Below are 25,938 nucleotides of genomic sequence, written 5' to 3'. Positions count from 1 at the left end.
TGATGATGGCTGTGGGGGCTGGCTTGAAGAACAGTCACCGTTGGAATCATTTTCTGCATTGTATCATACGTGGACCTCCCCACAGAGGTCACAGTCCCAACTTTTGCAGGAAGAGGCAATGACAGCCTCCATGCAACCTGTGCTGCTGACTGCAGTCCCCTGTCAAAGCCACCTTTTCCTCTTTCATACCAAAGGTGTCCCATTGGCAAGTGAACTCATCTTCTCCATGTTTTGACCAAACTTCTCAAATTCCTCATTGGCATGAGTTAGGACTTCCCAGCTCAGGTATGCCAGGTAATTTCACATGTATATATGTACAGGATTGTGTAAGAATCGATGCTTATGCTCTTGAAAAGCATCTACAGCTCCCTATGTACAGTACAGTCCAGAAGACTGTCCTACAACCTAAACTTCTAGGCTGTCTCTATTTTTTCATTAATTCAACTAATATTTGGTGAAAACATACTATGCCCAAATGCCTAAATTTACATCTTACTTGTTGAGCTTTTAATTGTCAACTCCAGTCTTTTTTCTAGAAACAGTACAAAAAGGACAGGGGAGTTTATTTTCAAATGGTGTTGGCAGAAATTGATGTAGCAATTAGCCTCTCTAGAAGAATCCCCTGCTATTTCATCAGTTTACTAACTTCTGTGCACTGGAATTGAGAGAGCTGCCAAGTGCAGCATTCTTTTTGGAAAAAAAAAAAAGTAAATCCTAGTTTAAAATCCTCTACATAATCATATTCTGCTTCACTTGGCAAACTCTTAACTCCTATGATTGAGACATCAACTGTGCTTTTTTCAACTCTCCAGTAGTAAATCTTGTACATTTCTAAATCCTTCTTGAAATATTATATTTACTATAGATGTTCTACCATGGGTAATATTTTTATAATCCTTTATCAAAATGCTTTGTGACCTGCCTGCATTTCGCTATCTGCAAACTATCTTTTACTTAGTCCACATCTGCTTACTGCTAAACAGCTTGCCTTTGCTGTAACTTTGTGTTAAACATGACAAGTTATTATTGCATTTGCTATTTGCTGCCATTTGCAATTGTCATCTTTTAAGACATGCTGTCTCCCTAGACCACTTTTGATCATTTGCATGACATGAAAAGAAATGACTGCAAATAAAAATTGCTCAAATGCTATGCCTGGTTGTGGTTTTAAGTGAAACATCTGGGCTCATTCAAATCACCCTTCCTTTTGATGTGACTTTCTTTGCCATGACTCACAAAGGCAGGAGGTTTTGTCAGGTGGCTTTTCCCAGGAGTTACTGGGGGAAAAGGGAATTCTTCCTCCAGAGACTATATTTCTGGGCTCTTCAAAGCTTTCAGGAAGAAACAGGGGCACTTCATGTTATTCTCTTCAACCTGTTCTGGGCTACTGATAGCTTTGACAAGAAAAGTCTCTGGAACTTCTTTTGACAAGGGAGCCCAGAGGATGGTCACCCAGGGGCCGAGGTGGAGTGGATAGAAATGTGGAAGCCTGGGGAAGACCTGGTTGCCATCTTTAAAACTGTTCGAGGGAAACAGGCTTAGTCTGACTGGCTGCAGAGTGTGGAACAGAGGGTATCAGAATGGAGGCGGAGAATTCGCTTCAGCAAAGTTGATGGACAGTCCCTAATTCAAGTCTCAGCTCAAAGATCACTTCCTTGGAGCGACTTTCTCTGCCACCCAAACTCAAGTAGCTCTCTCTCCCTTGATTTGCTTAATCCTGTTACTCTGCTTATTTCCTCAAAACAGTTCTGAGACAATGAGGTTTCTTGTTTATTTATTTTTATTGTTCTCCCCAATGGAAAGTAAGCTCCATGGTGACAGGGCTCTGTCTGCTTTGTTCACCCACTCATCTCCAGGTCAGGGCTGGCTACACAATTTGTGGGACCCAGTGCAAAACAAAAATATAGGGTGTCTTGTTCAAAAAAAGAAAGGGAAAAAGTGCTGCTAAAGGCACTAAAGTGTGATATTTTCCTTTCTTGAATGGTCTGTCTCTCAACTTGCCATTGTGTTTCTTTATTTGCCATTTAATGACATTCTAAGTTAAAAAATGGAAATGTAAAATTATTAGCGTGGTTTACTGTTTATCTTTACAATGTGTAATGTCAGTTTTAAATGCAAATATAACAGCGTTTAACTCTTACACAAAAATCCTTAAAATTTCTCTGCAACCTCACCAACATCTGTTGCTTTTTGACTTTTTAATAATAGCCATTCTGACTGGTGTGAGATGGTATCTCACTGTGGTTTTGATTTGTATTTCTCTAATGATTAGTGATGATGAGCATTTTTTTCATATATTTGTTGGCCAAATGTATTTCTTCTTTTGAGAAGTTTCTGTTTATGCCCTTTGCCCATTTTTAAAATTGGGTCCTGGAGAAGAGGGAACACTTACACACTGCTGGTGGGAATCCAAATTACTTCAGCCACTGTGGAAAGCAGTGTGGAAATTCCTCAAATCACTTAAAAACTAACATTTGACCCAGCAACCCAACTACTGGATATATACGCAAAGAAAAATAGATTGTTCCACCAAAATGACACATGCACTCATTTGTTCATTGCAACAATGTTCACAATAGCAAAGACATGAAATCAACCTAGATGCCCATCAGTGGTGGACTGGATAAAGAAAATGTGGTTCATGTACACCATGGAATGCTATGCAGTCATAAAAAAGGCCTGAAATTATGTCCTTTGCAGCAACATGGATGCATCTGGAGGCCATTATCCTAAGTGAACTAATGCAGAAACAGAAAACCAAATACTGCATGTTCTGTCTTTTAAGTGGGAGCTAAACATATCTATCAGGTACTATGCTGTCTGCCTGGGTGATGGGATCATTTGTACACCAAACCTCAGTGACATTCAATTTATCCATGTAACAAACCTGCACATGCACTCCTTGAATCTAAAAAAAGTTGAGAGAAAAAGACAAAATAAAACAAAACAATTACCAAAATTACACAATTAATATTTGTAGCTTAAAAATGCATGCATATTACTAGAACAGTGGAAATGCTACATGAAACTCAACAGTTTTTAATTCACAGCTTGATATATTCTACCAACACTCTTTACCTTCAGCTTATTGATGGGTAAGGAAAACTTGAAAGGAAAAGAAACTATTGTCTTAACATTTCCTCTCCTTCTAGCATTTCAGCATTAAAGCAGTTGGCTGATACACGGAGACAACATGAATAAGAAAGAATGCAATAGGGTTCCTTGATTCTTGTTCTCTTTCAAACAAAAAAGCATGGCCTCTGGGATGTCAGCACCTGCCTCCTCCCCACCTTTCTCAGTGGTAGCCCTAATACAATTGCCTTGTACTTGTTTTTAGTCTCACTGAATGCTTGAATATTGTGGGCCACCAAATTCTGTGCTCATGGGGTGTCATCACAAATGCTATATGTGAATGGGAAGGCACTGTGGACATTTCCTCTGCTCACGTGCATGCTCCCTCATCCCATTAGACTTTCTTACAAAACATGAGTTCCATGAAATCATTCAGAATTGCAAGATAGTGGTAGCGGTGCATTAAACCAAATGTGGGACCATTTGACTGTGCAAGTCTATGCCCATGAAGCCAGCCTTGATCCATTTTCCACCACAATGTAGTTAATAAAGAGCACACCGAGCACAGAGGATGGGCACATGCATTCTTGCTGAATGATGAATGACTGAACAATTCAGAACTGTTGACCAATGAACTGAGCTGCAGCCATAAGTGACCTCATGGCCCAGAAAGAGGAAGACAAAGACAAAGGTAGAGAGGGTGATTCCAGCTTCAGTTTCCAATACTGTTCCTGTTCCTCAGCCTACTTGTATCTCCTAGCCTTGAGTTCAATGAAATATTATTATTCCCTACAACATATCTCCCCTGATTTTTCTGTGTAGGTTTTTATAGTGTCTTGACAAAGAAATTCATTTTGTGCCATGGCCCATCCATGACCCTCTCCAGACATACCCAGCTATATGATCTTCTGAATGTGTCATGATTTTCACACTGGCATGCCTTTGACCAACAGAGCCATTGTTCTCTCAATGAATATGCCCCCTTCTTTTCTTTTCTTCTCTTTTCTTTTTTCTCCTTCCTTCCTTCCTTCTTCTTCTCTCTCTCTCTCTCTCTCTCTCTCTCTCTCTCTCTCTCTCTCTCTCTCTCTCTCTCTCTCTCTCTCTCTCTCTCTCTCTCTCTCTCTCTCTCTCTCTCTCTCTCTCTCTCTCTCTCTCTCTCTCTCTCTCTCTCTCTCTCTCTCTCTCGCTCTATCTCTCTCTCTTCTCCTTGATGGAGTTTTGCTCCCATCACCCAGGTTGGAGAGCAATGGTGCGATCTTGGCTCACTGCAACCTCAGCCTCCTGGGTTCAATCTCTTCTCCTGCCTCAGCCCCCCGAGTAGTTGGGATCACAGGCACCCATGACCAGGTTCTCTTTTCTAATAGGCCAACTCCTCTCCTTTCTTCAAGATCAGCTTTCCTGTGATATCTTCTTCAGTTCTCACTTGAGATAGTCACTCAGATGTCATTGTATTGAGGTAGATGCTGACATTTCTGTCCCTGAGATCTCCTTGGGGGTGGGGTAAAGTAGTGTTCTCTTTTGTGTTTCTCTTGCCCAGAACCTCAGCTAGTGCTTGATACTTAAGATTCTCACTATTACATGAGACTTCCTTGTTGATTTACCAAATTACCATATATGGCTATGCCTGGGGGACATTATGTTAGGACTATCTTCAGAATACCTCAGTTGCAAGTTGTTTACCACTTCCCAGTCCTTATTTCTTGTGTTCAAAGACGATTTTTCATTGAAACCTCTTCTAGCTGATTATAGGAATTATTTAAGTTAGTGGTAGTAGAAAGAAGTGTGGACAATAAAAAGAAGCATATTGAAATGGGCTTAGATTAAAGCCATCCAAAAGACTATCTGTGCTCAGCTGTGCCTAGAGTACTTTTGGAACAATCTATTTATGAAATGATAGACCACAGATCAATGACGATGACACCCACATCCATTCTTGAAAAATATGACTCAGTTGTACGTTGTGCACTTACACAGGAGCAGGAATAGATCACAGATCACTGATTGTGACACCCACATTCATTCTTGAAAAGTATGACTCAGCCGTAAGTAGTGCACATCCACAGGAGCAGGAATCTGAGGGGAAGAAATATCTATCCAGTGCAGATGCCATTCACAGAGATCCCCAGACAGTCTCCTAAGTAGCCTGAATTGTTCTTCTTGTCTGGTCTGCATCCCACTGGGAAACAGTCCAAGGTGTTAAATATTTTCACTGAATATGGTGGTCTACCTCCTTTGGCATGAGGTTTTGGAGGGGTCTCTTCCAGTGGGACATTGTTTATCATTTATTTCTCATCTGTACTGAGAATTATAGAATGGATCCTGCTTTCATTCAGGTTACAGATTTGTTAAAATAATTATCTGAAATATAGCAGATATTATCATGATTTTGCCAAAACAAAACAAAAACAAAAAAAGTCTTACAAGATAGAAATGCTTAATGAATAAATAACACATTTCTCAGGACTTGTTTTCTCATTGTTATCAAGAGTTGGCCATGAGGAATAGGATATTAGGTCATATGCAGACTAGGAAGTGGAAAAGGCCAAAAGATAAAAATTCTACAGGAGACAGAGAAAGCCCTGACACATCTATCCTTTTTGCTTGCTTCACACATGAAATGACTCCCTGCTGAATGGAAAGACAGACAGGTAGGACTGGCTTTCATTCAAATGATGGGTGGAAGTGCCCCTGCCGTATCTGAAGGTTTAAAAAGTTCTAATGTTCAGATGAAGAGAGAAGATAGAATAACATTCTCCTTCCCTCATATGCAATGCAGTGGGAAAATCAGTCCCACTCTTTTATTTATGTGGTCAAAATGTAAGTATAAAAATTATTACCCATATTGTGAGTCAATCTAATTGCTGGATCACCTTTCATTAGCTCTGGACATTTAGTTCTCTGTGATATGACTGTGTCTCTCTGACCAAATAAGTCTGTGTCAAATAATGGTTTAAATTTCCACTGATCCCCAAAAGTCTGAGCACCAGCTGGATACAGATGATTGCCAACACTAGCAGTCATGTGGAACTCACTAATTAGGTATATGCATCCTGGGCATACAGACATGCCATGTCAAAGGGGTGGCTGTACCTACCTCATAATGCCTTCGGAACATGCAATAACTTCATTGCTTTACAAAGAAAAAAAAAAAGGAAAAGAAAAGACTTGGCTGAAAGCAAGATTGCTTTTCGGAAGGGAAACTCTTTTCCCAGGGTGCACTGTGCAGACAAAACTTACTGCATCCCTTCTGAAAATGTGCCTGGAGCAGTCTTCCAAGATGATTAATAGAGCAAGTATTTCTCACAAGGGTTTGACCTTTGAAAGCACAGACAGACAAAAGGTGTAAATGGTCAGAGAGGGATGGAGAGCGTCAGGCTCACGAGACACCCGTGCCCACACACTCACCTCTCATCAGGGCCTGGAACACACTGTGCTGTCCCTTGGGGAAAGCCCTTTAGGACCATGATACCTTTGAAAGGTTTTTGTGTCATTGTAAACATCTTTACCTTGAAGATTTTCTTTCAAATAATGGAACTGCCAGTTGGTGTATTGTAGGTGCAGAGACTACAAAGACAAAAAAAAATTAGATGATTCCCCCACCAAGTGTTCAGCTCAGAGTCATGGGCCACACATTTAGATACAAGTTCTTTATTTTTTTTAAGTTCCGGGGTACATGTGCAGGATGTACAACCTTGTTACATAGGTAAATGTGTGCCATAGTGGTTTCCTGCACCTTTCAACCCATCACCTAGGTATTAAGCCAGGCATGAATCAGCCATTTTTCCTGATGCTCTCTCCCCACAACCACTCCCCATTCACAGGCCTCTGTGTGTTGTTCCCCTCCCTATGCCCATGTGGTCTCACTGTAGAAACAAATTCTTGAATGCAATGTGTGTGTTTCACTGAAGAGGGGAGGAAAGGAAGGTAGATATTTTGGGAAAAGAAAACCAATATTTTTAAGGACCTAATGCTAAATATTTATAGCAACTCTGTAAAACAAATGCTTATGTTCCCATTTGACAGACAGATGAACTAGAACTTGAGGAACTTGGTAAAGTCATACAGGTCGAAAGTGGTGGCAATGTGGGTATTTAGCTCCATTTAGGCCTAATTCTAAACCTCATTCTTGTTTCACTATCCCAAGCTATCTAAAGCTAATGGGGGGAGGGTTAAGTGGACAGGTCTTGGCAAAAAGTCATCTGCCTAAAAATAAAGCACATTTCTGAGTTCTCTGACATGGCATGCTGAGGGCCCTTGCTGAGTTGGTAAGTTTAAGCAATGATAAATTTTATTGTACCAAATGGGGAAATGCTTTTTAAATATCCCACTTCTGTTCTTATCCCTTGGCTTTCCAGTAATTTTCATTCATTTATACTTGACTGATTCATCGACTTAAAAATGTTATTGAGTCACTACTGTATGCCAGGTACTGTGCGAGGCAATTGGTGTGCAGTGGTCATCTTAGCCTGAGTTTCCCCTAAAACAGAGCCTGAGATTAAGGCTTGCATGCAGACGGTTTATTTGGGAAGTAAACTTGGAGAGAAGTGAGGGGCCAGGGAGAGTGAAACAGGAAGGGAGAAGCCAATACAAGGATACATTATAGAGGTGGCCACCAGTCTGGGTGGCTGGTGCTCAGTCCTGCTGGTACCTTTCAAAAGGTGCATAAAAGGGATTGGAGGAAGAAGCATTTATTCATTGGCTCCTGGCCTGCTTTTATTGGAAGTTACCCCACACAGCATTAACATTTGCACAATTCTGAGTTGCACATGTATGAATGTCAGGCAGGCACCTGCAGGCACCCCACCCAGGGAAGCCAGGGAAGCCGCTGGGGAGGAAGCAGAGGTACGTGGTGCAAGCTTCAGGTGTTCTCTTTCAATGCAGAGCAGTGTGAAGCTTCCTGGAAGTCCTTGCCAGGGCCACAAGCTGAGGCTGAGTGGATATGAGGTAGTGCACAAGATGTCCGATGTAGTGAGCTAAATGGATACAGTCCTTATTCTCTTTTTTTTTTTTTTTTTTTTTTTGGAGACGGAGTCTCGCTCTGCCCCCAGGCTGGAGTGCAGTGGCGTGATCTCGGCTCACTGCAAGCTCCTCCTCCCGGGTTCACGCCATTCTCCTGCCTCAGCCTCCCGAGTAGCTGGGACTACAGGCCCCCGCCGCTACGCCCGGCTAATTTTTTTGTATTTTTAGTAGAGATGGGGTTTCACTGTGTTAGCCAGGATGGTCACGATTACAGTCCTTATTCTCAATGAAAAGCCTACAGTTTAGTAAGAGAGATGCTTATTAAATACATTAACCAACTACATAATTACAAATTTTAAGAGGCATCATGAAGGAAAATGGCAGCTGCCAGGGGAGAGAATAACAGGCAAGCCTACCTTAAACTGGGATGACAAAAGTGCCTTCTCTGGGGGAGTGACATTTAGGCTGACACCTGCAGAATGAGCAAGAGATGGCTGGGACAAAGTGGTAGGGAAGGACATCACAGAGAGAACAATCTGTGCAAAAACTGGAGGCAGAGTAGGTCTTGGTGAGCTATAGAAACAGAAAGACCCCAACATGACTCAGCAGAGAGAAGTTGGGAAGAGAGGACTGAGACATGCCTAGAGAAGTAGGCGGTTGAGTTCTGGATTTTAAAGCCAGTAGAGGTATTTTAAAATATTTGAAAACCCTCTTTGGTTTTTACAAAAAAAAAAAAAATGTACTCTGCAGTAGGGAAAGCAGAGCAGCTTTTCCAAAGTAGTTGCAGTAGTCTAGGGAAGGAATGTTGGTGGCTTGGACTAGTGACTGGTGACACTTGTGACAGTGGAGATGACAAAAACTGGGCAGATTAAAGAGCTATTTTCCCCTCAAGAAAATGTGGTGGCAGATCAGATATGAGGACAAGGATGATGGGGGAATTACGTGTTGAGTATTTACTCACCCACTCAACAAATATGTATGAAGTGCTTACTATAGGGAGGACAATCTGCTACACAAAGGAATCCCAAGATTGATAAGACTCCAGTTTGGCCTTTGAGTGACTCACAGTTCGGTAAGGAAGATGGAGATGTAGGCAGACAATTCCAGTAGAGTTGCTATGATAGCTGCACATTCCAGATCTCATTAAAAATTAGCACAATCAAGGTTACTTCCACCAACGCAGATGATCATAAATGGATTCTGCTTGTGTGGCTCTAGAAGACCACTTACCAATTGCCCAGAATAGTTCAGGAAATTAATTCAGAATGGAATCAATTCTCCATGGGTCATTTTATCTTCACTTGTTAATAATGAGCCTCTCAGCCATAGAATTATGAAGTTTGGTCCAGAGCATTCGATCCTGGGAATGGGAGGGCTAAATGGATCATAGTCATCCAGGAATAATAAAGCAGAGTTAGTCTCCATGAGGAAGTGTCCCTGGCATAATATCTTTGTAATTTCTCTTCTGTCTTCTTTAAAGTCCCTGAAGTCATGATATGCCACTAACAGTGCCATCTTCCCAGCTGGTATTCATAGAGTTATTAGCCAATCTTTCTAGGTTGCATTATGAAGATGATCTTTACAAGGTCAAAGGAATTCCCCCAAACTCTACTGGGTTTGAGTCCCTAAGTCATAACTATTTCCTGGAAGATACCTCAACCTGCTGCAGAATTTGCATTTTAACTTGATAAGATATCATCTAGCACCAAAACCGTTACGTGCATGCCATTTTTTCAGCCACTATGGGCTAAAATGCAGAACTAGTTTTCCCCAGAGGAAAAAGGAACAGATTGTTCACCACCATTAAGAATGGGGAAAGGCTGGGCATGGTGGCTCACACCTGTAATCCCAGCACTATGGGAGGCTGAGACAGGTGGATCACCTGAGGTCAGGAATTTGAGACCAGCCTGGCCAACATGGCGAAATCCCATGTCTACTAAAAATACAAAAATTAGCTGGGTGTAGTGATGCATGCCTGCAATCCCAGCTACTCGGGAGGCTGAAGTAGAAGAATCACTTGAACCCAGGAGGTGGAGGTTGCAATGAGGCAAGATCACACCATTGCACTGCATCCTCAAAAAAAAAAAAAAAAAAAAAGAATGGTCACTGCATGGTGTCCCATAGCTGAGAGCCTAAGATTGTGCATTGTTTCTCATTCTGGCTGGTAAGCCAAGGGAAAACTGTGTATTAACTTCTGTTTCTGAGACAAATAGCACTTTAGTGAATCAGGGATGATGGTAGCAACACTAAGTAAACCGTGCCTGTAATTCTAAGTGTTGTGTTGACTCTCCTTCTAAGTTGTTATGTTATTAACTTCCATTCAGTATCCTAAAATTAAGCTATATTCATTTGATATCTATCAGATTGAATAATAATCTTAATGACAGTCCCAAGGTTTGAAAATGCAAAGATAAATGGTTTTGTCATGATTTCTGGAATTAATTTTTCTTCTGTGTTCTGACAAAACAATTTTGTTGGTTTTCAGTCCACTGTTCACAAATGTATTTAGTACATTTATCTAAAGATATCACATGAGAAGCAACGCTTGACTCACACTGTTCAACTGGTGCTGATGCTTAGTGAGGACAAATTTTAAGAAAAAGAAAGAAAAGCAGTAGAGAGAGGATGAAGACGTAGGCTTTCCCCCCATCGATCTTGCCTGGGGCCCCATCCCGTGCAATTGACTCCTATATATAACCGTGATGTGGTCTAGACATGTTCAATCTAGAGCTTTCCATCATCCAGGGGCAGAATTTGGTTGAGAAATGAGAAACTGGGCAGATTAAAGAGCTATTTTTCCCTCAAGAAAATGTGGTGGCAGATCAGATATGTGGACAAGGATGATGGGTGAATTATATCTTGACTATTTACTCACCCCCTCAACAAATATGTGAAAAGTGTTTACTATGAGGAGGACAGTCTGCTACACAGAAGAATGTGTCCCTGGTGAGGTTAATCAGATATTATCTCCATGGGTCTTGCTGGGACCTTTAAGAAAAGTACTTTCTCTGTTCCTGTGTTAGTTTGCTAAGGATAATGGCCTTCAGCTCCATCCATGTTCCTGCAAAGGACATGATCTCATTCTTTTTTATGACTGCATAGTATTCCATGGTGTATATTACCACATTTTCTATATTCAGTCTATCCTTGATGGGCATTTAGGTTGATTCCATGTCTACTATTGTGAATAGTGCTGCAGTGAACATACATATGCATGTGTCTGTCTTTACAGTAAAATGATTTATATTCCTTTGGGTATATACCAAGTAATGGGATTGCTGGGTTGAATGGTACTTCTGTCTTCAGGTCTTTGAGGAACTGCATGCTTGCACTTATAAGTGCAAGTTAAATGATGAGAACACATGGATAAATAGAGGGGAACAACACACACTGGGTTCTTTTGGAGGGTGAAGGGTGAGAGGAGGAAGAGGATCACAAAAAATAACTGATGTGTACTATGTACAAGTCTTAATACCTGGGTGATTAAATAATCTGTAAAACAAATGTCCACAACACCAGTTTACCTGTGTAACGAACCTGCACTTTCACCCCGAACTTAAAATAAAAGTTAAATAAAAAAGAGATAGAGTGGAAAAAAAGTACTTTATCTTTCTCATTGATCTCAATCTGTGAGGAAGGTAGCTTAGATACGTCAGTGCTCTCTTGCTGAGAGAGAGGAGAGATTTGAGACCTGAAGTCGATAGCTGAAACTCTGGAAACAGTAGATGTCAACTGAGGAGTCCTGACAACCGTATGGTGTTCTTTGTTCATTGCATTTCAGTAAGAATGCACTGTTAGTTCAAATTGGTATGAAGACAGTACCTTCCACTTGGAGCAAGAATCATACTTAGTTGTGTTTGTGTCTCTTGCAACTGAGGAGTTCTAGCAACTATATGGTGTTCTTTGTTCACTGCATTTCGGCAAGAATGCAGGGTACTCTTGATGCTATGGGAAAGACTTCTTATGTTATGAAACCACAAAAAAAAAAAAATTTTTTTGCAGCCACAAAAAAATCATGTTTTTGGCATGTGCTTAACAACATGGGAAAATGCTCATGACAAAAAGTTAACTGTTTATAGCGCCAGATCTACTTTTTTTGTGCATGTGAGATATATATTTATATAATTCAATAAAAAGTAGACTAGAAAGAAATATACCAGAATTTTGGAAGTGGTTATCTATGTAGGTCGGATTAAAATATTTAGTTTTAATTTTCTTCTTTATACTTTTCTTTGTTTCCCAGATTTTCCATACTACACATAAACCACGTATATAATCTTGAATAAACAGTATATTATTAAAGTATGAAAATTCATACTTATGAGTTAATTAAAGATAGCTTCCGTTAGCCACAGTGCACCTCCAAACATATCAAAGGTTGTGTTTCAAAACACCTGAACAATTGAGTATTTAACTTCCAAATGCAATCCCTTTGGTGTTTGTGTATCTCATTACAGTGGATCCTTACCTACTGGATCTAGCCCTGTTGCACATTTAGTTCAAATTGGTAATGAAAACGGTATCTTCCACATGGAGCACGAGTCCAGTTATTACTACAGATATTAAGATAAGGGGCAAGTTCATGAACCCTGTATTGATAGGGCAGTTGTGTCATCTGGAGGACATTTCTTCTCAATTTCATCTGACAAAAAGGCTAGATGTCAAATTCTTAAACAAACAATACCAACTTCCTGTGGGGGAAGAGCAAGTCAAATAGGAGATACTTGTTCTTGGCATAAAAGTCTATATTTAAGAATTAACTTATCACATTTCACAGCTCACTGTAAACTAAGAGGGGTAGGGAAGAAAGGGTCAAAGGCTGCTCTAATTACTCTCATTTTAGCAAGCAGAATGAAATGAAGTTTCCTGGGGTAATTAATCAAGTCGTGATGAAAAGTGAACACACACTGGACACTTTTTTTGGGTCAGGGATTTGATGGAAATTGCCACTGCCTCATGAAGGACACTGACATTAGTCTGGCAGAAGGTTCTCACTTAGGAAAGAACGTATAGTAATCAAGGTCCAACATTCAAAATAAAGGCTTAAGGAAAACAGCAGCAATTATCTGGCATTGCTCTTGCTGAGTTTTGGCTTCAATTCTTGCTGGTAACAGGAGGCTTGCAAGTTTCTACGGTGTGTTGGGTGGAAACGGTCTATGCCTGGTGATTTTCACAAACAGATGAATATACTCCTATTTCCAAGCATGCGATTCAGCCACTTGGACTCCAGCAATAACTGCCACCAGTTTCAAAGGAACTGCTGTAATGCAGTCCTTACTATCTGAGCTCATATCTATTATGAAAATCAAGCAGCTTGTTTTTCCAGGTGCTACCATCTTGGAAATAAGGCACGAGGGGACCAAAAAATGTGTGTCAGAACCTAATGTGAAAGCCTCCAATTAGGCTTTTTTTTTTTTTAATCTAGTTATTGCAAGCTGTTTTGGCTAAAACCCGAAAGTACTTAAATGTCTTCCAACGGTGGATACATGCTGCTGTTATGATTGATATGTTATTTGAAAATATTCACAAAACCATCGAATTAAATGTGTATTTTACATTGTAGTCTACTTTGGTCTTTTTTATTCATTTGAGTGTCAAATTAGGCAATGCCTGTTGATTGTCAGTAAAATAAGTACAGTAGAATGACTAAGTAGCAAAGAGTCCAACTGTCAGAGGGTTTCTGAAACCAGACCAGGAAAAACACTAACATGGAAATTAAATGCCATTCAGGGACTTTGATTCTCTATCTGTCTCTTTATGGTGTTCCATGTTTCAGGCCAATCCTATTCTGTCCCTTTCCTAAGCCCCCCAAATAACATGGAAAGCAAAGAACAACTGTCCTGCTGAACACTGTTATTCTGAATTTTATTTTTTAAACTTTTTGCCCAGTTAGTCATATGTCTGAAAATGCATAGAGTATCCTCTTAAGCAAGAGTGTGACTCAAACTCTCACTACATACTTGCGAAAGAACTTTGGCATGTCCCATCCCTGAGGAGGCTGGTGGGGTTGAGGCCGAACCAAATAGTGGCAGAATGCCTTCATGAACGTGGAGGTCACTCCTTAGATCAAGGCTGGGTGGATCTGAAGGTGGGGCAGCCCACTGGGCACCACGTAAAATCAGAGGGGCTGGAATGTTGGGAAAAATTGAACAGACACTGAAGGAGTCAATCTGTGGTTGCTGCCAAGTGTCTCCTCCTCTTCTTCTACTGTAAATTTGGAATCTGCCTTTATCTCTTTCACCACCGCCCCCACCCCAATCTTTACCGGAGTCTCTATTTGTTCTCTGTTTGCAATCACATTTCATTCCATCTCCCACACTTTAAACCAGTGTCTTTATCACTAATTTGGCTACTCCCATCACACTACAAACCTTCCAGCTTGTATAGTACCCCTTATAATCCTACAATCATGAAGCCTGAGGAGTCTTCTGGGAAAGGAATTCAAAACATGTCCAAATTTGAAGTTCTGACATACATAGTTATGTTTGGAAAACTTACTGTGTATGTTTGGAGTGATGTTCACTCCATAGAAGCCAGTATCAGAGGACTATGAAGTCCCTGAGAAAGAATCCATCCTAAAAGTCAAGCTAACTGGGGCAAACTCAGAAACAGGGACTGAAGGAGAAAGCCATGATTCTGGATTCAGGGTGCAGTTATAATGTCAACCCCTGTCCATCCCACTCCCAATGCCCCAGCCTCCTAGGTTAGTGCACTCTGGAGAGGAAGACACAGTGGGCAAAAGTGAGAGCTTAAAATCTAGGATTCCAAACAACCTTGCAGTAGTTCTTTACCTCAGCATAAAAAGAGAATTAAGGAGCTGGTAAAACTCAGGCATCCTTGATAGTTGTCCTGAATGGAAACTTCATAGATTGTTGACATGCTCTCCCTAACATACACATACAAATGCTGTGTCATACTCTATAACCTGCTTTTAAAAATGGAGTATATTATGATTTTCTGTTGACACCAGTAAATATATTTCTGTAATAGCATTTGAAGTGGTTTCAGCATATACATTTTCCCACAATTTATTTATAAACAGTGGGTCAGTGAGCATCCTTATAGCTAAATCTTTGGGTAAATGCTAAATCATTTAATTGGGATGAATTGTTAGAAATAGGATTGTGGGTCACATGGTATGCATATATTTAAGACCTTTGACATGTACCAAACACATATATGTTATATACCCTTTAGGGAGGCTGAACCAATTTACTCCTATCAGCAGTGATTGAAAGTAACAGATATAATGTTATCCTTTTAATTCCTTTGACCTCTAGCTAACAGATAGAACAGCTCTTCCCTTTCTAAAATCACCACCCACTGTAGATAATATAGAGGTATTAAACCAAATGGATTTGTCTGAAATTAGCAGAACCCAGTCCCATCTTAGAGCAATATGGCAGGCACAGCCCCATGCTCAAGTCATTAATCTTGGCTGATCTCAGTCCTCTCACTCTGCAAGCACGTATCTAATCTGGCTACTCCCCAGTATATTTTGTTGAGTACTGCATTTTTCTCCTACTTAGTATCATGTTGTTGGAATAATTTTCTTCCCTGATGTATTATTTTATATTTTTCCAGATCTTCTCTTCCTTGGTATTTCTATACTGCTTTACCAACCTCCCTGAGCATGCTGACTTACAGTGTAAATTCACTCACATCTTAGCCACTTTAAATTAATAAGCCAGATAAAAACCCATGAGGCACTACTATTACCAACTGTTCCTCAATATACTGCATCTGTTCCTTCCCTGCTCTCTGTTTCTTTTTGTGAGCTCATTTCTAGTTTCATCAATATTCTCTATTCTTGTGGTCCCTGTTCTATTCGACATTAGATATGCATTTTTAAGCTACCCAATTGCTTAAAAGGGAACTAAAGAAACAGAAAACGGGCTGAAGAATACACTATAAATGCAAACTTTTTTATTACTTGTCAGAGGTTGTAAAAAAATGGTGGTTATATGAAAATAAAAAAATTAGCACTCATACATTAGTAGGTATAAATTAATATAGTGTTTCTAGAAGGCAATTGGGAAGCAAATATCAAAAGCCTTAAGCATTTTACGCATGCAATTGTATCTCTATGAATTTATATGGAGAAAATAACTGAACAAGTACACAAATGTTAATTTAAAAGTGTGTTGATTGCAGCATTATTTATAAGTAGAAATGGAAACAAACAGAAGTTATATAATAGAGAATTGTTTAAGTAAAATAGGGTTCTATGTGCATATGGAAATATATGTAGCTATTAAAAATGATGACATGAGTTTGTGTTTACAGTAATGGAAGAATCTTGATGATATGTTAAATAAAAACAGCAGGTTGTAGAATAATTGGCATAGTATGATCCCATCTCAGTAATAAAGGCATTTGCATGTATGTAACCAGAGTAGAAAAGCTGGATCTCATTTCTGTTGGCATGCATGCTAAGCACGGGAGAAAAGGACACCAGAGAGAAGTGTTAGGGACACTTGTGCCCAGGGGAGGAAAAAGAGAAAGCAGGAGGGAAGACTGTGGCCAGTCTAGGTAAAGTCTTGATCTCTATAGAGATAGGGGCATTCTCTCCAGTTTCAACCCAAAGTAGCACATGGCTCTGGAACCCTGAGCATGCTGAGAGTGGAGGTGCTGTATTCAACCTAGGAGAGAGTGCTCTGGGAGCACCAAGAGAGAACATCTCCGACAGGAGACTGGCTTCCAAGAGCAGTGGCAGCAGGCAGTGTGTTACAGAAACATAAAAACCCTCTTGAGAAACTGGCATATAGGCATTTCTCCCTAAAGCAAGTCACATGGCCATTGCAATGTCAGGAGAGGAAATACACTCCACCTCTTTAGCAGCACTGAGACACGTAGTCATATGGCAAAAGGCATGGATTTAGGAAAGGGTAAAGAATTGAGATCATTATTGCAATCTATCACACCTGCATTTTCTCATATTTTGGAAAATAATCCCATAACACTTATGTATTTATGCCCATTAAAATAGGTGATATGTGAGATTGTTACACTAATGGTTCCCAAAGAACCATGTTGCCCAGTGTTTGGGCCTGTATTGGTTTCCTTAGGCTGTTGTAACTAAGTACCACAAACTAGGTAGCTTCAAACAAAAATTTATTCTGTCTTAGTTCTGGAGATCAGACACCTGAAATCAAGGTGTTGGTAGGGTCATGCTCCCTTTGAAGCCTCTAGGGGAAGGATCCTTCCTAGCTTCTTCCAGCTTCTGGTAGTTCCACGTGTTTCTTGGCTTGTGGCAGTATGAATCCTATCTCTGCCACCTTCACTTGGCTGTCTTCCTTCTGTGTCTGTGAGTCTTTCCCTGTTCTTATAAAGACACTTGTCATTTTGGTTTCAGGACCCATTTTACTCCAGTACAATGTTATCTTATTATATCTGCAAATACCCTATTTCTACCCTATAGGGTCACATTCTGAGGTATTGGGGGTTAGGACTTCAACTTCTGTTTTTGAAGGACACGATTTAGGTCATAACAATGGCCTTGTGTTGTTCCCTTCCTCATTGATTCTGGGTCATATGACTTGCTTTTGCCAACAAGACAGCAATAAATTTGACATAGAAAAGGCTGGGCTGGGCTGGGTTGGGTACGGTAGCTCATGCCTGTAATCCCAGCACTTTGGGAGGCCAAGATGGGTGGGTAGCTTGAATTCAGGCATTCGAGACCAGCCCAGGCAACATAGCAAAACCCTGTCTCTACCAAAAATACAAAAAAAATAAGCTGGGTATGGTGACTTGCACCTAGGTCCCAGCTACTCAGGAGGCTAAGGTGGGAAGATCGCTTAAGCCTGGGAGGCGGAGGTTACAGTAAGCCAAAATCATGCCACTGCACTCCTGCCTGGGTCACAGAGTGGAACCCCATGAAAGAAAGAAAGAAAAGAAAGGGAGAAAAAGCAAGCAAGCAAGAAAGAAAGAAAGAAAAAGAAAGAAAGTGAGAGAAAAAAAGAAAGAAAAAGAAAGAGAGAGAGAAGAAAGAAAAGAAAGGAAAGAAAGAAGAAAGAAACTAAGAAAGAAAGAAGAAAGAAAAAGAAAGAAAGAAAGAAAGAAAGAAAGAAAGAAAGAAAGAAAGAAAGAAAAAAGAAAGAAAGAAAGAAAGAAAGAAGAAAAGAAAGAAAAGAAAGGAAAGAAAGAAGAAAGGAAAGAAAGAAGAAAGGAAAGAAAGAAGAAAGGAAAGAAAGAAGAAAGAAAAGAAAGGAAAGAGGAAGGGAGGAAGAAGGAAGGAAGGAAGGGAGGGTGGGTTGATGAGCACTTGAGCACTGAGGCTTGCCCTCTTGGAGTACTGCCCCCACTATATGGGGAAGCCTGGTGTAGCCTCTTTGAGGATGAAAGGACTACAGGCCAGCAAGGCCCAGCTATCTCACATGTCCTGGCTAAGTTCATTGCCCAGCAAAACCTCAGCTTGAGGGTGGGCTGGGCATTGAGGTGAAGCCATAGAACTGCCACAGAAGCAAGTCACAAAATTGTAAGAAATCATAAACTGCCGTTTCACAGAAGTCACTGAGTTTTGGAGTGGCAGCAATAGAAAACTGAAACAAATAGTTGTTGGTTTTCCTAAAATCTAAGCCCCAAGCAGATTTGATGTTCCCCAGCCCACCAATTCTAAAACCATTGGTTTTATTGGAATTGAAAAGAACTTTAGGGATAATCCAGTCTGACTTCCTCACCTCACAGATAAGAAAATTGAGACTCAGGAGATTAAACCATGCCCCTCTTGAGGCAGGCATCAGTCTGCTGACTTTTGGTTTTGTGCTTCTTTGACATTACCGAGAGGTCATATGCTCTAATATGAAACTAATATTCTAAGGGTGGGGCTGGCTCATGGTCACACAACTGTTCAGTGTCAATATTAGGTCTAGAAATCAGATTTTCTAACTCCTCATCTAGAATTCTCTTCCTTTTCGGGGAGAGTGAGGAGTATACAGTGAGTGTCTTTTACTCACACATTTAGCTGAGTATTGTCCTGCGAAGTGTTATCTTTGTCCCAGAGTGGGGTTCAAGGGGAAAGGGATACCATTGCTTATCTTTCCTACCTCTGAAACCTCTTTCTCTTCCTTTTTTCCTCTCCCTTCCTAAATCCCCCAGCCCTGGAAATATGAGTAAGAATTCCTGCCCCTCCCCATCAGCCACCACTTCATGCAGGATGGATTAATGAGGTTATGTCTCCAAAGAACTTTGAGTTCCTTGGAAGAAAGGCATCAACATGCAAAGTGGCGGTTGTTATTGCGATTACTTCACTGAGTAGGGTTTCACAGCTGTCCTGATGGAAAAGGGGCCAACAAAACAGAATGCCAGTTTCCCCCAGCAGAGGAGCAGCTGGAATGGATTATAAATGAGACCTGTGTGCCCGGTTCTCTTTTTCGTCAAAGTCCATCAGCCTCTCTCAATGCCCAGCTCTCCCCTTGACAGCCCAGCAGGGTCTCTGAGCCAGACAGGTGTGGGCAAAGGCACCATCTAAGCCCCACGTGCATAAGCCTGCTTGGCAGGGGCAGCAAAACCCTATATTCTGAACCAGGGCCAACCCATTACCAGTGCTCAGTAATGCAATGGATTTCTCCAGTGGTGATTCGGGGTAAGTAAAACATTCTCATTGCTCAAACTTCCCTCCACTTTATAGGGCAGGAGGGACGGAGGAGGGAGAGAAGAGGCTGTGCAGACTCAGACAAATGTCACATTGCCAGGACCAGAGCACCTCTACTCATGCTTCCTGCCTTCTTTCTCTTTTCCTCTCTTTCTCCCTTTCTTTCTCCCTCCCTTCCCCCCTCCATCCCTCCCTCCCTCCTTCTTTCCTTCCTTCCTTCCTCCTTCCTTCCTTCTTTCCTTCCCCCCTCCCTCTCTCCCTATCTCCCTCCCTCCCTTCTTTGCTTCCTTCCTTCCTTGAAACATATACGTATTTAATATTATGTCAGGCATCACATTAGGTCCTAGAGAAATAACAAAAACAAGATGCAGCCCTTGGCCTCTGTGGGCAGTAATGTTGGTAGTGAGGCAGAAACAGACAAATGAATAGAAAATCACATCTATAACACGTTCTAAAAGCCACATTGCTATGGCAAGACTATGTATACGGTACCCCAGGGACACACAGAAGAGCTGCTCACCCTGGTTTCAAAGGGGTCTTGAAAGGCTCCTAAAGAACCAATCGAGACTAGTCAGGTCAAGTGGATGGCAAAGAGAAGGTGTATTTCAAGCTGCCTCAGTTCCACTGGTTCTGAGATAGGATAAAATTTATCAATGTTTTGTGTATATAGAAAAGGATTATGAACATTATAATAGTATTACTTAGGCCGCAATCATAATATTATTCCTTCATTTATTGAGTATTTTCTATCTGCCAAGCACTATTAAAAACTTTACATCCAATGCCTTATGTAATCCTCATGGCAATTTTACAAAGCAGGTTCCATTACTATGCGTACTTTGCTGAAGATGAAACTGAGGCCCAGAGAGATTAAGTGAATTGCTCAGTCACAGAATAAGTGAGTGGAAGCACACACTCGCTGTCACACAGCCTCACTGCCGAGGCCATGTCTGGAACCAGAGACAACAGCCCCTTCACACAGAGACCTACCACTTCAACATGTAGGTTAGTTCTGTCCTGATTGGACTTAAAAAAAACAAAAAAAAGACAGGTCTGTAATACTAAGCTGCAATACACATAGTGGGTTCTCAATACCTATTTGCTAAATAAAATATTTCCTCAAGTAGAGGACATAGGTTTTCTGGTGTTTTGGGAAGAATGGGTATGCAAAATGATATTTTCTTCTGATCCAATAACTCATGCATGAAATAGCTTTTTAATATTTTTTAATAATAAAATCTTTCTGTATCTAGTTTTTCCCAGCTTTATTGAGGTATAATTGACAAATAAAATTGTATGTATTTACAGTGTTCAATGTGATGTTTTGATAAACATAGACATTATGAAATTATTACTACGATCAAGCTAATTAACATATCCATCACGTCACATAGTTACCATTGTGCATTTGGTGAATGAAATAGCATTTTTAATCAACACAAAATTGCATGCAAAAATATGTTCTCGGGGACAACTTGGCCCCTTTTAGTCACAACTAGTCTTCAAGTTGTTAGTCCTTTCCTAACTCTTTTGTCTTGTCTCTCTAGCCAGACTGTAAGTCCCCGGCGGTCAGAGATTTGTCTGTCATCTTTTTCCGTCCTTGCCAGCACCCAATTCCACCCCCTTCGTTATGCTCCAAGGGTGATCTTGCTGGGTCTTCATTAAAGAATTTATCACAGCATTCCTCATAGTTGAGTTAATTGTGTGCGAATTTAATGAATTCTTGAAGGCATTTATTGGGGCACATGATACATTTCCAATAAGTGCTTTTGATCTGAAAACAGAAGACACTTGCTCAGGGCTGGTAGATAAACCAAACCCAAGCCAAAAGCTTTCAACCAACTTGTGGACTTTCTTCAGCATCCTGTGCTTTTCAATCCCTTCAGCTCTCAATAGCCCTTTCTTCACTCCCTATCTCTGTGCAGAATTCCTCAGCTATACATCAAAACCGTGTTTTTATTTTCTTAAGTATCATGCTCAGTTATATATTTTGTCTGGGAAATCACCTAGTTTTAGGACTTTTTTTTCTTAATATGATGACCGTTTCAAATACCAATGAAAATGTTTTGTTTTGTTTTTAGATTTGTGTGTGTGTGTGTGTGTGTGTGTGTATTAATGCCAAAGGTTCTGTTTAATGCATTCTAATAATCTGGCTTGCTTCTCTTCTGTGGTGCTTCCTACTTAAACAACAGTTCTTTGCTGATACGGAGAATAAACATGACTTATTTAATCAAAAAAGTAAATGATTACTGATTCCTTATTTCTAGAATGGCATTGGGCTTAGCATTTTTAATGCATTATCTCGTTTGAACTTGACAATGCCCCTCACAGGTGAACATTATTATCATGTCCATACTATAGATGAGGAATCAGTGGCTTGGTGATTATAAGTGATTTGCAAATGAAACTCTGGAATTCAAATAGATCTGATTCCCCAGCGTTCCTAAAGACTCAACTCTCATGCCTCCTCTTATTTACCTAGAATCAAGAATTTCTCAAAGTTCCGCAGGGTTGATCTGATTTGCTTCCCACAAAAAGAGGGAAACTGAGGGGCACATTAGGCGATATGCCTGAGATCCCAGAGACTACTAAGCATTGATTCTGGTTTGTGGGTGACACTCCACTATTTCTGTCTGTTTTGAATAATGAGACCTAAGAGAGTAGGCATCAAATTTTTCCTGCTTGCTTTGTGCAGACATAGGTTACGTTTGAGTGACAGATGTAAACAGATATTTAAGTGTGTCTGGGCTCCGTAAAAATTAACTGCAAAAACTGCTTCTGCCTTTCTCAGCTCACCAGGATAGCCATAGCCAGAGTGAGGCAGGATGGGAGCCACAGAGCTCCACATCGTTCTGTGGTTACTTTATATTGTCCCCCAGGCATATGTAACCAAATTGTCAATTCCCGAATGTTTCTTCCATGTGTGGCATTTTCTCTGAAGCAAGTTGAACTAGAAAAGGACAGGGACCTGGCAGGCTGCCTGTGGGCTAATCAACCCCACAAAAATAAAGAAATACAGAGCTAGGACTTGGCATCTGGTTGGATCCCATCCATCATAAACTAAAATTATTGCAGAAGGAATCTTCCTTTTTCATTCGTTCTCCCCATTGTTTACCTAAAATCTAATAGGGGCTATGTGGGATATTTGGCATCTCTCTGCACTCCACACTGTGTGCAGGTAGCATGCAGTGGGCACACTGTAGAGTGACACTTGGGGAGGACGTCCAAGCCAGCACTCCCAGCCACCCTCTTGGCAGCGGCCTCACCATTTCATGCAGACTCAGGCTGTTGTGAGCATTCAGTGTGGCAACCACTCTAAAGCAGTGGCCCCCAACCTTTTTGGCACCAGGGACCGGTTTCATGGAAGACAATTTTTCCATGGGTGGGGTGTGGCAGGGGGCAGGAGGATGGTTTTGGGATGAAACTCTTCCACTTCAGATCTTCAGGCATTAGGTAGATTCTTATAAGAAGTGCACAACCTAGATCCCTCGCATGCACAGTTCAGAGTAGGGTTCCTACTCCTGTGAGAATCTAATGCCCCCAATGATCTGACTGGAGGTGGAGCTCAGGCTGTAATGCTTGCTCACTGACCCCCTCACCTCCTGCTGTGTGGCGCGATTCCTAACAGGCCACCGACCGGTACCAGTCCATGGCCTGGGGGTTGGGGACCCCTGCTCTAAAGCAACTAGCATAGGCCTCAGTTCATGGAAGTCACTTAACAAATGTTAACTTTAATTCCCTCTTTGTTCATAATATTTTTGATGACTTGGGTAAATCATTTTGTCCCAGACTTAAGATAGATAGATGATAGATAGATAGATAGATAGATAGATAGATAGATAGATAGATAACAATTTTTATTCCCTGTGACTACGCAGCTCTCTGCTCATGGACATACCCCTGGCCTAAGTGGCCTAAAAGACGGTGGACTCCAGGCCAAGTGGGGTGGCTCACACCTGTAATCCCAGCACTCTGGGAGGCCAAGGAGAGTGGATCATGAGGTCAGGAGTTAAAGACTAGCCTGGCCAAGATGGTGAAACCCCATCTCCACTAAAAAATACAAAAATTAGCCAGGCGCGGTGGTGGGCGCCTGTAATCCCAGCTACTTGGGAGGCTGAGGCAGAAGAACGGCTTGAACCCGGGAGAAGGAGGTTGCAGTAAGCCGAGATCCTGCCACTGCACTCTAGCCTGGGCCACAGAGCAAGACTCCGTCTCAAATAAATAAATAAATAAATAAATAAAAGAGTGTGGACTTGAGCAGGCTGCCTACATTTGAATGCCTACCTTGTCACTACCTAACCTTTCAAGAGTCACTTAAACTTTCTGTGACTCAGTTTCCTCATCTGTAAAATAGGTATAATAACAATAGTACCCATCTCACAAAATTATCTTGAGGATTTGAAGAGTTAATCCACATAACTGATAAGAATATTGTCTGGCACACACAAGTGCTTGATAATCATTAGCTATTTCTCTTCTGTAACTAGTCCTTCCTTGCTCTCTGCTTTTGCATGTTATATCTGTAAAAACAGGCAAATTATTAGTTGCTTCATTTATCTCATTTAGTGGTCGTGAAGGAAATAAGCAGTGCAGAGGACCTATTATGTGCTGCCCCTAGCAGCTTATGAGGATCAAATGAAAGAAATTTAAAATGAAGATCAAAATTGGGTGAATTTTTAAAAAGTCATATGATTCAAGTTGATATTTTAAATGATTGGGGAAATTTCCATAGTACTGGAAACTGTTGCCTGTCACTCCAGGGAGATGGTTTTGTTGACATTTCTGGGTACTGGGGATATGGAATTAGGGATGTAACAAAAGGAGCAGGTGCCACTGGCAGATTTTTCCAAATTATGAGACCAGATTGTCCACAACAAGAGTACCAGTTCTCCCTTCTCTCCAGCCCTTTGCATGTGGCCTTCCTTTGAAGTGCTGGCTAGTGATTGATTTCATAAGCTAATGGTTTTCTCTGCAGTTGTATCAGTTCATTTTTACATTGCTGACAAAGACATACCTGAAACTGGGAACAGAAAGAGGTTTAATTGGACTTCAGTTCCACATGGCTGGGGAGGCCTCAGAATCATGGCAGGCACTTCAAGGTGAAAGGCACTTCTTACATGGAGGCAACAAGAGAAAAATGAGAAAGAAGCAAAAGCGGAAATCCCTGATAAACCCATCAGATCTCATGAGACTTATTCACTATCAGGAGGCTGGCATAGGAAAGACTGGCCCCCATAATTCAGTTACCTCCCCCGCAGTCCCTCCCACAACATGTGGGAATTCTGGGAGCTACAATTCAAGTTGAGATTTGGGTGAGGACATAGCCAAACCATATCATTCCAGCTTTGGCCCCTCCAAATGTCATGTCCTCACGTTTCAAAGCCAATCATGCCTTCCCAACAGTCCCCCAAAGTCTTAACTCATTTCAGCATTAACCCAAAAGTCCACAGTCCAAAGTCTCATCTGAGATAAATCAAGTCCCTTCCGCCTATGAGCCTGTAAAATCAAAAGCAAGCTAATTACTGCCTAGATACAATGGGGTTACAGGCATTGGGTAAATACAGCCATTCCAAATGGGAGAAATTGGCCAAAACAAAGGGGTTACAGGGTCCATGCAAACCTGAAATCCAGCAGGGCAGTCAAATCTTAAACTCCCAAAATGAACTCCTTTGACTCTAGGTCTCACATCCAGGTTATACTGACGCAAAAAGTGGGTTCCCATGGTCTTGGGCAGCTCCTCACCTGTGGCTTTGCAGGTTACAGCCTTCCTCCTGGCTGCTTTCACAGGCTGGCATTGAGTGTCTGTGGCTTTTCCAGGCACACAGTGCAAGCTATTGGTGGATCTACCATTCTGGAGTCTGGAGGATGATAGCCCTCTTCTCACAGCTCCACTAGGCAGTGCCCTAGCAGGGACTCTATGTGGGGGCTCCAACCCCATATTTCCTTTCTGTACTGCCCATGAACTCTCCACCCCTGCAGCAAACTTCTGCCTGGGCATCCAGGTGTTTCTATACATCTTCTGAAATCTAGGCGGAGGTTCCCAAACCTCAGTTCTTGACTTCTGTGCACCCGCAGGCTCAATACCATGAGGAAGCTGCCAAGGCTTGGGGCTTCCATCCTCTGAAGCCACAGCTTGAGCTGTACATTGGCCCCTTTCAGCCATGGCTGGAGCGTCTGGAACATAGGGCAACCAAGTCCCGTCCCTAGGTTGCACACAGCACTGGGACCCTGGACCCGGCCCAAAAAACCACTTTTTCCTCCTGGGCCTCTGGACCTGTGATGAGAGGGGCTGCTGTGAAGGTCTCTGACATGGT

The 25,938-nt window shown here is 41.4% G+C and overlaps 1 long non-coding RNA gene across 3 annotated transcripts in view; it reads right to left on the bottom strand.

The window, feature by feature from the left end:
• The window catches only part of LOC117078740, a 558,507-nt gene that overhangs the window by 3,262 nt on the left and 529,307 nt on the right, over positions 1-25,938 (bottom strand). Inside the window, exons 1-2 of one of the 3 annotated variants that reach the window (XR_004435145.1) lie at positions 20,145-20,256; positions 6,579-6,636 (exon numbers count right to left, since the gene is read on the bottom strand). This is a non-coding gene — a long non-coding RNA (uncharacterized LOC117078740). Of the gene's footprint in view, positions 1-6,477; positions 6,637-20,144; positions 20,257-25,938 lie in introns of those variants that run through there. The other 2 variants (XR_004435144.1, XR_004435142.1) reach the window with 2 other exon arrangements.

The sequence above is a fragment of the Trachypithecus francoisi genome, unplaced genomic scaffold, assembly GCF_009764315.1.
Source record: "Trachypithecus francoisi isolate TF-2019V2 unplaced genomic scaffold, Tfra_2.0 Lachesis_group7, whole genome shotgun sequence".
Lineage (NCBI taxonomy): Eukaryota > Metazoa > Chordata > Mammalia > Primates > Cercopithecidae > Trachypithecus > Trachypithecus francoisi.
The sequence above is the reverse complement of the archived record's forward strand: the minus strand, read 5'-3'. Positions and strand labels throughout refer to the sequence as shown.